Consider the following 14,159-nt stretch of genomic DNA (forward strand, 5'->3'; position numbering starts at 1 on the left):
GCCTTTTTTGACACTTTTTAGTCCATGACAAGCTCTTCTTTCCCTAACTTCCTAAAGCACTTATTGATTGTACCACTTATTATCCCATTTCCTTGTCTTAATTTTTAAAATTTTTAAATTATTTGTTGTTTTTTGTTTTTGGTGAGGCAACTGGGGTTAAGTGACTTGCCCAAGGTCACACAGCTAGTAAGTGTCAAGTGTCTGAGGCTGGATTTGAACTCAGGTCCTCCTGACTCCAGGGCCGGTGCTCTATCCACTGTGCCACCTAGCTGCCCCTCCTTGTCTTTATTAATAAAATATTGTTATATGTATATTTTTGCCCCAAATAGACTATAGAATTTTTCAGGACAAGAATGAGATCTTATGCTACTTTATACTTAGTACATTATATTTATTCAAGGTTTGGGGCCTGGCAGTGATATGAAGTTGTGCTTTAGTAAGGTTCATCTGGCATCCAGTATGGATTGCTTGTGATTGAGGGGGGAGAATAGAGACTGACAGGCTATTTAAGAAGCTGTCTCAATAGTATCATAGATTTAGAGGTGCCAGGGACCTTACCTTAGAAGTTATTGCATCCCATCCCACATTTTGCTGATTAAGAAACTTAGGCTTCATTAAGCAATTGGCCAAGGTTATGAAAGTTATAGGTGATAGAAATAAGATTAAAACTCTTGGATGGCATCAGAAATAGAAAAGAAGAGACTGAGGTTGGAGGCTGAGGTAGTTCCCATTATAGCTTTGTCAAAACTGTGAGAGAAACTGTGGTTATGAGGGTGGTTGGGGAAGGCCAAAGACAAGGAATGGGTTTGGTCAACCAGCTGTGCCATTTAGTTAAGGACATTAAGACGAATTTCTTTTGACATCTTTCTTCTCTCCATTCTAAGTATTCAGAGATCATAAACTTCTTCCTGGGGACCTCAATGAAGGATAAGGTTCAGAAAATCATGCCTGTTCAGGAACAGATTAGAGTTGTTTGGTTTACCAGGTTCAAGGCTTTTGTGCTACTGATGACTGCAGCAGCCGTACTGGCTTGAGTGTTAAGTACTCCAAGGAAGTAGCTTCAGCTATCCATGGATCTGACCAAGCTGTCCATCATTCCTACCAGATGTGGTTACTTGGGAAAGACCATAGTCAAGCCCCACACAATGCCCTGTAAGCTTACTGGTTTTGTGGATTAGTTCTGATGCTCCTGATTTTTGCCCCTCCAGGTATAGGCAATGTCTCAGCCCTTGTACCTAAGAAGACATCAATAATTACTAGAACTGGTGACTGCTGCAATCTCCTAATGTCTCTCTAGCCACTCTGGACAACTTTGCTAAATCAACCCTTGATGTCATCACCAAAACCTACAACTATCTAACCCTAGACTTAGAGAAAGAGACTGTGTTCATTAGGTGTCCTTATTGTGTGTCTTGAAGATGCTAAAGGCACTGTAGTGATTTCAAAAGATCGATGATGAAACATTCTTCTCTTCTCTTGGCAGAAGAGTTATGGACTAAAGATGCAGAAGAAAATGTCTATTCTCAGACATGGCCAATGTTTTGATTTGTTTTGCTGTACCATATATATTCCTTATAAGAGATGGCTTCTGGGGAGGTGTCAGGTGAGTGGACAATGATAGATAAAAAGGCATCAAAAAGTATTTTTAATACATAAAGAAAATATGAAGAGGAGACAAATAGTAATTTTATTACTCCCTTGTTTAATCATATATCTATATGTTGACAATATACTGTGTATGCACACAAATATATGTATATAGTACTTAGTATAGAATTGCATCTCCATATGTATATATAGTAACAAGTTCAGTTTCTTCCATAGTTCCTTTTGAATATTGAAATGCTTGTGTTGATAAGTTTACAGTAAACAAATTTTTAAACAGAAAAAAATAAGAAAGGAGGGGATGGTTGAAAGAAACATTGACAGAATTGGATAACTTGTCAGATGTTTTTATAGGACTGCTCACTTAGCTTTTTATGTCCACACCATAATTACAAACTAACACCTCATTGCTTTCTAGCACCTTTGAATGGAAGGCATAGTAATTTGCCTTTCCTTTCCCCCATCTTGTATGGGTTTCAGTCAGAATAGTAGGTTTCAGGAAAATAGGCACAAGTAAGCCATGTGCCCAAGGAAGAAGCTTTCTTTTATCAACAGAGTTATATCTTTGTGATTCAGAACCAATTTTTTCCTTGAAAATGGGGTACACTGACCCAAAGATCTGGGGATCTTAGAAGGTATAAATTTGCCTCTGATCTTCAGGGGAACTGAGGAGTAGGCACAGGCTAGAGCAGGAAGTAAGAAAATTATACTTGACTAGACTAGACCAGGTGATCAAGGCTTAAAGAGGAATACATTCTGAGATTTTTGTTCTTTAATCTCTTGGCTCTTTTCCTTATGGGCAGAACACCAAGAAGCTACTCTGGTCTTTATCTTATCTTTGAGCACTTCCTGCTGGCTGAAGGAACAAATAGCAGCATCTCTGTTTCAAGACCTGGCAAGTCTGAAAGTCTTATCAAGGTAGGCCCAATATAACTCGGTCGACTCAATCTAATTCCATCCTATCTACAGGAATGCTTATATGCCTTATATCTTTAAAGTAACTGTTAAGAACTATGTTACTAATCTACATAACTGTTTTTGATACATTTGCCTTTTTCATTGAATTACTCCCTGAGTCCTTGTGCTTATTAGTCCTTGTTAAATATCTCTTCTTCTCTCAAACAAAATTATCCTTTTTTCCTGGTAGGATTCAAGCAAGTGACCAGCGTTTTTTGTCTAGAAGATACTGGGTTAATGCCTAGAAAGAAAATTGAAATTCATTTGTGGGCCATCTCTTTTCCATGTATTGGCTCTAACAAACCTTGTGTTATAGAGTTTTAAAGAGAGTAAGATCCTTAATGTAACATGGGGAACAATAATATATAATTATAGGATTTCCAACTTATGTAACTTGAGAGAAAAGAGAAGTCAAGGAGAGTAGCTAGTTTGGCCAGGGGTGATGTGTGTGTGTGTGTGTGTGTGTGTGTGTGTGTGTGTTTGTGTGTTAGGGGTGTAAGGACTTCAGGAGTCATCTTTTACAGTTTCCTTGCTTCACAGATGAAAATACTGAAGCCCTAAATGATTGTCTAAGTATACACTAGTCAGGAATGCTTAAACTAGGATTTTAATCGAGGTTCACTGACCCTAGACCAAGAACTATTTTCTGCCACTCTATGCTTCAGACCCAGTCTTATTGTTGCTAACAGAAATAGTCATCAGGAAGTTTGAATTATAGGCCATATAAGACTGAAATGTACGAGAAATATCAGGACTAAAGCTAGATGTGGGAGTTATATGGATAGACATAGTAGCTGAAGGAGTGAATGAGGTTGCCAAGGAAGTCAGTGTAGAGAAACCAATCACAAGAAGCCAGAGTCAATACAAATCAGCAAGCATTTATTAAGTTCCTCCCATGGACCCTAGCTAAGTGCTGGGAAAGTAGTGTGTGTGTGTGTGGGGGAATGGTCTGTGGTCTTAAGGTCATGCAATGTAAAGGAGGAGATAACATGCAAATAACTATGTATGAACAAGATATTGACAAGATAAATTGGAGACGATCATCAGAGGGAAGGTATTAGCATTAAATGTGATTGAAAAATGGGATTTTAGCTGAAACTTGAAGGAAACTAGGAAAGCTAAAAGGTAGACACAAGGCAGAGAATGGAGACAGTCAGGAAGATAGGCCATTCTGGAGAAATGTTGTTCCACTTAGGGAACAGAATGAGGAGGGAAACCTTTGAAAGAGATGGAGGATAACAGTCTTGGAGGTAGGCAGGACATTAGCTATTGTGGTAGCTTAAAGAAAACTTAACAAGGACCTTGTAGTTAACAGCACTAAATGTTAATGAGGAAAAGAAACCAAATAGATCTCATAATTAAGAGGTTATTGATGACTCTAGGGAGAGATCAGGTTCAGTAAGGTGGTAGAGATGGAAACCATATTGCTAGGAATTGAGAAGTGAGTATTTGGTGAGGCACAGTAACCTTTGTAGAGGTTACTCTCAGGTTCAGGTGTCATAGATGCAAAATTTTTGCTGGTAGGTCCCTCCTGTAAGAGAAAATGTTACGCCAGGTTCCTATGGATACGCCTGTCAGCAATACATTATTAGTAGATAGATTTAGTAGGAAATTACTTCTCTCTACCTCTTACCAATTCCAAGAGAGCATTGTTTTTTTGGTCCTAAAGCAAGTGAAAAGAGTCTCCTTAAACTGTGGGAAGTACTGAATAAAGGAAAGTGAAAAAGGAGGGGGGGGGGATTGCCACTCACTTGATAAGTAACATTAGCTAAGACACTTGACTTCATTAAATCTAAGTGTTTTTTTCCTAAAAATCTATGAAATGGGGAAAACAATACCAGTTCTGATTACCTCATAGAGTTGTTAAGGAAGGAGGTTGGAACCAATGAAAGCAGTGAAGAATTTCTCAAAGGTTGTAAACCCAGTATCATCCTTCTGTGTAATTGTGGACTCAGATCATTATCTTTTCTTTAATACCTGTCTAAACCACCCCCATTTCCCCATATATACACACACATATTATATGCATATGTATATATAGATGTGTATATACAAATACATATACACACAACTGTATGTATACACACACATGCTTTTGACCTGTATAGTGGATTGCCTTTCTAAATGCATGCTATTATCTGATCAATATTAATTTTTTATCCACTTTGTTTTTCCACTCAATATCATTTGAATGACTATGAATCTCATGGAAAAGGCCTTTTAGAAGAAACTAATTGACATAATAGCTTCGATAAAGCTGTAAGCTATAATATGTTCATCTATTAGGTGGCACAGTGGATAAATTGCTAGATCTAGAGTCAGAAAGTCCTGAGTTGAAATGTGACTTCATACACTTACTAGATTAGTGACCCTAGGTAAAACACTTAACCTCTTTCTGTCTCAGTTTCCTCATCTATGAATTAGGGATGATAAAAATAGGAACTACTTCTGACAGTTGCTTTGAGGATAAAATGAGATAATGTTAGCAAAATGCTTTGCAAATCTTAAAGCATTATATAGGGGGAGGGAGGGGAGGGAGGGAGGGAGAAAAATCTGAAATTGGAAAGTCTGTATAAACAAAAGTTGAGAACTATCTTTACATGTAACGGGAAAAAAATAAAATACTTTATTAATTAAAAAAAGCATTATATAAATTCTGGATATTATTACTGTCATTACTAAACAAACCCATAAAATCAGCAACATTTTGATATTGTAATAAATGCAAGGAAAAAAATGTAAAGGGAATTCCCTTTTAAAATAACTACAAAATGCTTAAAATATCTGGCAGTCAATATACCAGAGCACACACTGTACCTATATGGACATAATGACAAAATGGTCTTTAAAGAACTAAAGAACAAGTTAAATAATTGGAGGGATATTTACTATTCATGGCTGGACTGTGTCAATATAATAAAAATGACAGTACTAATCAAATTAATTTATAGATTATTGCCATACTAATCAAACCACCAAATAGCTACTCTTTAGAGCTAGACAAAATAATACTATCATTTATTTAAAGTAACATCTAGAAAATCCAGGAAAATAATGGGAAAAAAGTTAGGCATGAAAAGGGAGTAGACTTCAAAGTATATTATAAAGCAGTATACTTCAAAAGCATTAGGAATTAGTTAAGATTAAAACAAGTGTATCAATGGACTAGATCATATAAAAATCAGAAATCAAACTGCATAACTTAGTGTTTGATAAACACAAAAACAAATTATCTAGGAAATAATTTTGGACAAAAGTTGTTGGTGAAACTCTAAAAATAGTCTGGCCAAAAATAATAGATTTAAACCAACATCTTTTATTATATGCTATTACAGCGTTAAAATGCACATATTACTTGGATATCAAAGATATCATAAAAAGTGGGAAAAAAGCAGATAATATCCCTTTTATAGCCATAGCTAAGGGAATTAATTTTTTTTTACAGGGCAATAGGGGTTAAGTGACTTGCCCAGGGTCACACAGCCAGTAAATGTCAAGTGTCTGAGGCTGGATTTGAACTCAGGTACTCCTGAATCCAAGGCCAGTGCTTTATACACTGTGCCTCCTAGCTGTCCCCAAGGGAATTGATTCTTAAACAATGAACAGAAATTATTATGAAAAAACCTTCAATTAAACAAAATCTAAAAGCTTTTTTTGTTTTTTTCTATTTAGTTCTTTATTTTCCCCAGTTACATGTTAGAACAATTTCAACATTTAAAAAAAAACTTTGAGTTCCAAACTCTTTCTCTTCTTCCACTTCCCCCAACCCCCACTGAGAAGGCAAGCAATTCAATATAGGTGATACATGTGTAGGCATGCAAGACTTCCATATCAGTCATGTTTGAAAAGCTTTTTCATAAACAAAATTAATGTAACTAAAAAGGGAAGACCTCAAGTGGGAAATAAACTTTGTCCAAATTATTTCTAATAAAGATCTGATATCCAAGATATATTGACAACTAACAACATTCTACAAAACCCAAAGTCATTTACCAAGAGGTAAACAGTGAAAGATTATGAACAAATATTTCTCAAAAGAAATGCAAACTCTTTACAACAAATGTCCCAAACCATTAATAATTAGATGCTTGAAAATCAAACCAACACTGAGGTTTAATCTCATACACAGCAAACTAACAAAGATGAAAATATGTGGGAATATTCAATGTTGATGGGGCTATGGAAAGATACGTATACTATTGTACTGTTTTTGAAGTTATGGATTGTTTTAACCATTGTAGAAAGTTATGATGAATTATGTAAAGAGAGTGACCAAAATGTAACTGCCCTTTGACCCAGAGTTTCCACCACTAGGCATATATCCTAAGGATTTGATTATCATAAAGAAAGGCCCAGCAATTACAATGAACAAGTTTGGCCACAAAGAAGAGATAAAAGAAGACACATTCTCCTTACTTTCCAGAGATGGTAGACCATAGTTGTGGAACCCCATGTACAGCAATAAACTCCTTTTGGATACATTCCTTAGTTTTTCTGCAATTTTTTCTTTCCTCATTCAAAATTCCTAATTATAAAGGATGGTTCTTTGGTAAGGGTTGAGGAGAAAAATACAGTGGGAAATTTCAGTGATTAAAAAACCCCTGAAAGAGCCAAATAAAAATTTATTTTATAAAAACAAAGAAAGGAAAGATTTTTTAGGATTTTTAGGACTTGAATAAAGTTAGTACAGTATCTTTGGGGATCAGAGCCTCTTGAGAAACTAACCACTGATAGAAAGTCTTTCTTATATTTGAACTTTGTGTGGGATTTCTTGTATGATACTGGCGATTTGTATGTATTCTTTGCTGAGAAAGTATCTCTGTTTTATGCCTTGCTTAATGTTGTTAATGATTCCTGAAGAAAGTTTTGTTTATCTATCTATATTCATACATATACACATATATGTCATAGAATATTGATACTTAAAAAAATAAAAACATTGCACTCATTTCTGGATATACCTTTCTCCACTGTGAATAGAATCTTCTCTTTGAAGAAAGAAAATGTTACTCAGAATCTGACATAGAATCTTCTTCAATTTTAATGCCATTGGAACCTTTGGGCTACATTTCTACTGAGTCTTGTACTTTAAACAAAAACAGTACACAGTAGACAAAGTGTTATCTCATGTTCTCTGTACCTTTTAGTCATTTATGTGACTGTCAAGATAAAGCCTGCTCTAAAAATTACTTTCAAAAGCCTTCCTATTCCTGTCTTGCTTTCATTAAAAACACATTCAATATAAGCATAGACCATTGACATAAGAAAGTAAATGTATGAATTGGTAGTGAGTGATACCTTCTCAATAGCTTTAAATTTTTGTTGTTGTTGTTGTTGTTGTTGAAGAATGGATAAAAGTACCACCTATGATTTTTCCTACTCTTTAGTAATATCTAATTGTGATATATCTTGAAAACTAATCCCTGAGTACCTTTAAAATTTTATCAATTGCAGTCCAGATTTCTTCTTTATTATTTGGTCTGGTTAAATAATTATTTCTGATTTCATCAGGCTACATGCTATTGCCATATAAATATATACTGTGGAATAATAGATACTGAGGTAATATAATACAAATGTATTTTCATTGGATAGAATACTAGAGAAGAGACAAAATATTTATTCCATTTAGCATCTATTTTTTCTTCCCTTTCTTCCAAGAGTTTCATCTGCAAACACTGTAAAGATGTTTTTGCTAATGTTGTTCTCATGCCTAGCTCTTAAAACTCCTTTCCCTCTCAACTATTCAGAACATTAGCTCATTCAGTACAATGTAATCCTACTGTGATATTTTTGCTAAGCTCTTATTTCTGCAAGATAAGGAGAGTGATTGTCAGGCAAGGTGCTTTCTAAACTTTTTTTCTCCAGAATCCTTGTAGTAGTTACTGGTTTGTACTGGTTAAACATCTTTTCAGTAATGATGATAGTTCTAATAAATACCTTCACTGTTGTCCATTTTTTCAATTTTTAGAATTGACCATTTGTGTGAAAAGGTTTAATAGGAGTTGTAGTTATACCTAGTACCTTCCTCTTATCTTTATCCTTTCTTATATCATCCCAATTTTTCCCTTTACTTTAATCACTGCAGAGACAGTGATTTCCACACAGACTCTTCCTGTATCCTAACATATACTCAATTTTATTTTCATGTCTATGATAATGTTCAGTACATTTCAAATCTGACCCTTTTTTATCACTTTTCCTGAAGTATTCATGATGTGCCATGTGAGGCTTTGGAGGAATATCATATGAAGTTTTTGGCCTCTTTTATTTCCTGTTCTAAAACTATATTTCCTAATAAAGTCTTCACTGTCTTCTCCTATGCTCACTTTCACATTGAAGTCATCAAATATCAAGGTACATGTTGACAATAAATAAGATCTTGTTAAGTTCCTTATGGGATTTCTCTGCTAATTTGTCTTCTATAATGCATATTGGACACAAGCTTCAACCATCTTCATTGTGGCCTGGTTGCTTATGTTCATAATGGGCATTGAAAGATGAGATGTCCAAGTCTTCTATATGAAAGAATGATTTTTGTTAAATTCAGCCATAGAATAATAGTAATAATAATGATGACTGGCAATTGCATAGTGCTTTAACATTTGCAGAGCACTTTACATGTATTATCAAGCCTGATAACTTTTTATTCTACTGTCTGAAATGAATCTATGAGTGGTCCTTAGGATTTTGTTTATTTACTTTGGCTTTTTTTCTATTATTATTTTTTAAATTAAATTTTTATTTGAAGTTTTGCATTTCATATTCTATCCCTCCTTCCTTCCCTTTCCTCCTCAGTCTCTGAGGTGGTAAACAATCAGATATAGGTTACACATGTACAATTATATAAAATATTCCTATGTTAGTCATTTTGTATAAGAAGACTTGATTACTTTTGCTTTTGAAAGAAGTATTTAATGGGGGTTCTGGTTATGGAGTCAAGAAGAGAGAGTAGAGAAAGTACTCAACTGAGCTATCCCAATATTCCCCTCCAAACAACTTTAAAAGAAGGCCTCAAATCAAAATCTTGGTTGTCAGAGTCAGCAAGAGATCAGAGACATTTTTCAGCCAAAGCAATATAGGATGTTGGAAAGAGAAATCTGTGACTTGGGGAGGATGGCCTGGCACCCATGCAGATGAAATACCAGTAGTGGAACTAGGTGGTAGTGACAAAAGCAGCAGTAGCTTCAGGAGTTATCAAGCCAGAGATGGAAAAGGGACCTGACAACTAGAAAGAAAAATTATATGGTACCCTCTGTGCTAGCACTGAATGTAGGACAAGATGGTGTTTGGTAACTCTATTGCTAATATCTTCTTTTTGGTCACAGGTCAAAGGCAGAGAGGAGCACTTTTACTTAAGAGGGAGTGGAAGCTCCGAGGGACAGTATCATTTCTGGTGCCAAGGGAGGAGAAGACCAGAAGAGCAGTATCAATTGCAATCCTAAAGGACCAGGGGCCATTCTTGGGTAAGGGCCAGAGTGAAGACCAAGAGAATAACCACAATTCTCTCCATATGACATCATCTTGGAAGCACTGAAAACTTTAAAACCCCCAGAACTAGTTTTGAAAACAGTAGTGTGAAAAAGCTTGAAGCTTGAGATAGTGCCCTTCTTTCCCCATTCCCACACTTGGAACAGAGCCCAATATTAACATAAAGTTCCAAATCAAGAAATAGTGTGGAATATGAGTGGCGTATATAACAAAAAGGAAAGTATTGGATGTTGGAGGGAATATGCAAAAACCAGGACACTAATCCACTGTTGGTAGAGTTGTGAACTGATCTGACCACTCTGGAGAGCAATTTGGAACTAAGCCCAAAGGACTAGAAAACTATGCATACCATTTGATCCAGCAATACTACTACTGGTTTTATTTCCCAAAGACATCTCCCCAAAGAGAAAAAGACCTATTAGTACAAAAATATTTATAGCAGCTCTTTTTGTGGTGGCTAAGAATTATAAATCAAGGGAATGCCCATCAATTGGAGAATGACAAAATAAGCTGTGGTATATAATTGTGATGGGATATTATTGTTCTATAAGAAATGATAAGCAGGATGATTTCAGAAAGACCTAGAAAGACATATATGAACTGATGTATAGTGAAGTGAGCAGAACCAGGAGAACATTGTACACAGCGATAACAATATTGTTTGATGAAGAACTGTGAATGGCCTATTCTCAGCAATACAAGGGTCCAAGACATTACCAAAGGACTAATGAAAAAGTGTATTATCCACCTCCAAAGAAAGAACTGATATTGATTTAACACAGACGGAAGCATGCTATTTTTTTCTTTCTTTCATTTTTTGCTTTTATTGAAGTTTTCTTATACAAAATGATCAATATGGTAATGTTTTACATAATTGCACATATATAACCTATATTTGATTGCTTACTGCCTCACAGAGCAGGGAGGGAAAGCAGGGATAGAATTTGAAACTCAAAACTTTAAAATGTTTATTATTATTATTTTTTTTTGTGGGGCAATGATGGTTAAGTGACTTTCCCAGGGTCACACAGCTAGTAAGTATCAATTGTCTGAGGCCGGATTTGAACTCAGGTCCTCCTGAATCCAGGGCAGGTGCTTTGTCCACTGTGCCACCTAGCAGCCCCTGAATATTTATTATTATTAAAAAAAAGAAATAGGGTAGAAAATATGACCATGACCCATGAACATGTGGTGATCATGACACAAACTCAGAAGACAATGAAGTCAAAACAACTCCAAGCAAAGACTCAAAGAAAACTTTTCTCAACAAGCTTAACCAGAATTACTAGAAAGTCTAAAAATGACTTTCAGAATCAAATAAGAATGCTTGAGGAAAAATTAGGTAGGCAAATAAAATTAAAGCAAATGAAGAAAATTATCAAAACACAATTGATAGTGGCAGATAGGTAGCACAGTGGATAAAGCACTGGCCCTGGATTCAGGAGAACCTGAGTTCAAATCCAGCCTCAGACACTTGACACTTACTAGCTGTGTGACCCTGGGCAAGTCACTTAACCCTCATTGCCCCACCAAAAACAAAACAAAACAAACTAACAACAACAACAACAACAAAAGACAATTAATAGCTTAGAAAAAAATCAGAAAGATTCTGAAGAAAATTACATATTAAAAACCAAAGTTGAAAAAAAAACCCCAAAGTTGGTCAAATGGAAAAAAAAAAGAGGTACAAAAGCTCACTGAGTAAAATAATTCCTTAAAAGATAGAATTGGGTAAGTAGAAGCTCATGACTCCATAAGATATCAAGAAACAATAAAACAAAGACAAATGAATAAAAAATAGAAGAAAATGTGAAGTATTTCATAGTAAAAACAACTGACTTGGAAAATAGATCAAAGAGTGATTATCTGAGAGTTATTGGACTACCTGAAATCCATGGTCAAAGAAAGAGCTTAAGCATTGTATTTTAAGTTATTATCAAGGAAAGCTGCCCAGATATCCTAGTACCAGAGGGGAAAATATAAATGGAACAAATCCAGTTACTACCTGAAAGAGATCCTGAAATGAAAACTCTAGGCATATTATAGCCAAATTTTAAAGTTCCCAGAATAAAGAGAAAATACTTCTAACAGCCAGAAAGAAAACATTCAAATAAAATGGAGTCACATAATATTTGGCAACTACTGCATTAAAGGAATGGAGGGACTAGAATATATTCTGAAAGGCAAAAACCCGAGATTGAAATTAAGACTAACCTACATGGGGCAGCTAGGTGGCGCAGTGGATAAAGCACCAGCCCTGGATTCAGGAGGACCTGAGTTCAAATCCATCCTCAGACACTTGACACTTATTAGCTGTGTGACCCTGGGCAAGTCACTTAACCATCATTGCTCTGCAAAGAAAAAGAAAGAAAAAGAAAAAAAAAACCCAAAAGAATAACCTACCCAGAAAAATCAAGTATAGTACTTCAAGGGAAAAATGGATATTTAATGAAATAGAAGACTTTCCAACATTTTTCCAACATTTCTAATGAAAAGACCTGAATTGAATAGAAAATTTGACATTCAAATGCAAGACTCATGACAAAGTAACAGGAAAGTGAAATCATAAGGGACTCACAGGGCTAAACTGTTTACCTTTCTAAATGGGAAGATGATACATATATCTTCTAAGAACTTTTATCATTATTAGGGCACTTAGAAGGATTCTACATAGAGAGTGTGGGAGTGAGTCACTTATTGTGGGACAATATAAAAAATAGATAGATGACAAAGAGAGATGTCCTGGGAGAAAGGGGAAAGGAGAGGTAGAGGAAAAATGGAAAGAGAAATAAGAGCGATGCAAGAAAATCATTAAAAAAATGTCAACAGCTTGATAAAGGAGACACAAAAAATACTGAAGAAAATAATACCTTAAAAAATAGACTAGGCCATGGGGCAGCTAGATGGCGCAGTGGTTGGGGCACCGGCCCTGGATTCAGGAGTACCTGAGTTCAAGTCCGGCCTCAGACACTTGACACTTACTAGCTGTGTGACTCTGGGCAAGTCACTTAACCCCCATTGCCTAAAAAAAAAAAAAAAATAGACTAGGCCAAATGGTAAAAAAAGGTGCAAAAAGGGGGCAACTAGTTAGCACAGTGGATAAAGCACTGGCCCTGGATTCAGAAAGACCTGAGTTCAAACCTGGCTTCAGACACTTGACACTTACTAGCTGCATGACCCTGGGAAAGTCACTTAACTCTCATTGCCTGGCAGAAAAAAAGAAAAAAAAGATACAAAAAGTCCATGAGGAAAAGAATGCCTTGAGAAGCCAAATTGGCCAGATGGAAAATGAGGTACAAAAGCTCTTTGAAGAAAATAACTCCTTAAAAAATAGGATTGAGCAAATGGAAGCTTATGACTTTATGAGAAATCAAGAAACAATAAAGCAAAAACAAAAGAATGAAAAAATAGAAGGCACTGTGAAATATCTCATTGGAAGAACAATTAACTTGGAAAATAGATTCAGGAGAGATAATTTGAAAATTGTTGGACTACCTGAAAACTATGATAAAAAAAAAAAAAAGAGCCTAGACATTATCTTCCAAGAAGTTGTCAGGGAAAATTGCCCTGATATTCGAGAACCAGAAGGTAAAATACAAATGGAAAGAATTCACTGATCACCTCCTGAAAGAAACCCTAAAATGAAAACTCCAAGGAATATTACAGTCAAATTTGAGAGCTTCCTGGTTGAGAAATATTTCAAGCAGCTAGAAAGAAACATTTCAAGTACTGTAGAGCCACAGTCAGGATAACATAAGATTTGGCAGTTTCTATATTAAAGGATTGGAGGGCTTGGAATATCATATTCCATAGGGCAATGGAATTGGGATTACAACCAAGAATCACCTACCCAGCAAAACTGCGTATAATCCTTTAAGAGACAAAATGGGAATTCAATGAAAGAGAGGACTTTCAGGCATTCTTGATGAGAAGACCTTAGCTGAATAGAAAATTTGACTTTCAAATAAAAGACTCCAGAGAAGCATAAAAAGGTAAACAGGAAAAATAAATCATAAGGGATATTAAAAGGTTAAAATGTTTATATTCCTACATGGGAAGATGATACTTATAACTCGTAAGAACTTTATCATTATTAGGGCAGGTGG

At 35.5% G+C, this 14,159-nt stretch overlaps 1 long non-coding RNA gene across 1 annotated transcript; it reads left to right on the forward strand.

The window, feature by feature from the left end:
* The first annotated feature begins 1,517 nt into the window (after positions 1-1,517).
* On the forward strand, positions 1,518-10,264 carry LOC122738653. The gene is made up of 3 exons (XR_006354648.1): positions 1,518-1,603; positions 2,409-2,523; positions 9,891-10,264. It is a non-coding gene; the product is annotated as an uncharacterized LOC122738653 (long non-coding RNA).
* Positions 10,265-14,159: the final 3,895 nt, after the last annotated feature.

The sequence above is a fragment of the Dromiciops gliroides genome, chromosome 1 (assembly GCF_019393635.1).
Source record: "Dromiciops gliroides isolate mDroGli1 chromosome 1, mDroGli1.pri, whole genome shotgun sequence".
NCBI classification, from domain to species: domain Eukaryota; kingdom Metazoa; phylum Chordata; class Mammalia; order Microbiotheria; family Microbiotheriidae; genus Dromiciops; species Dromiciops gliroides.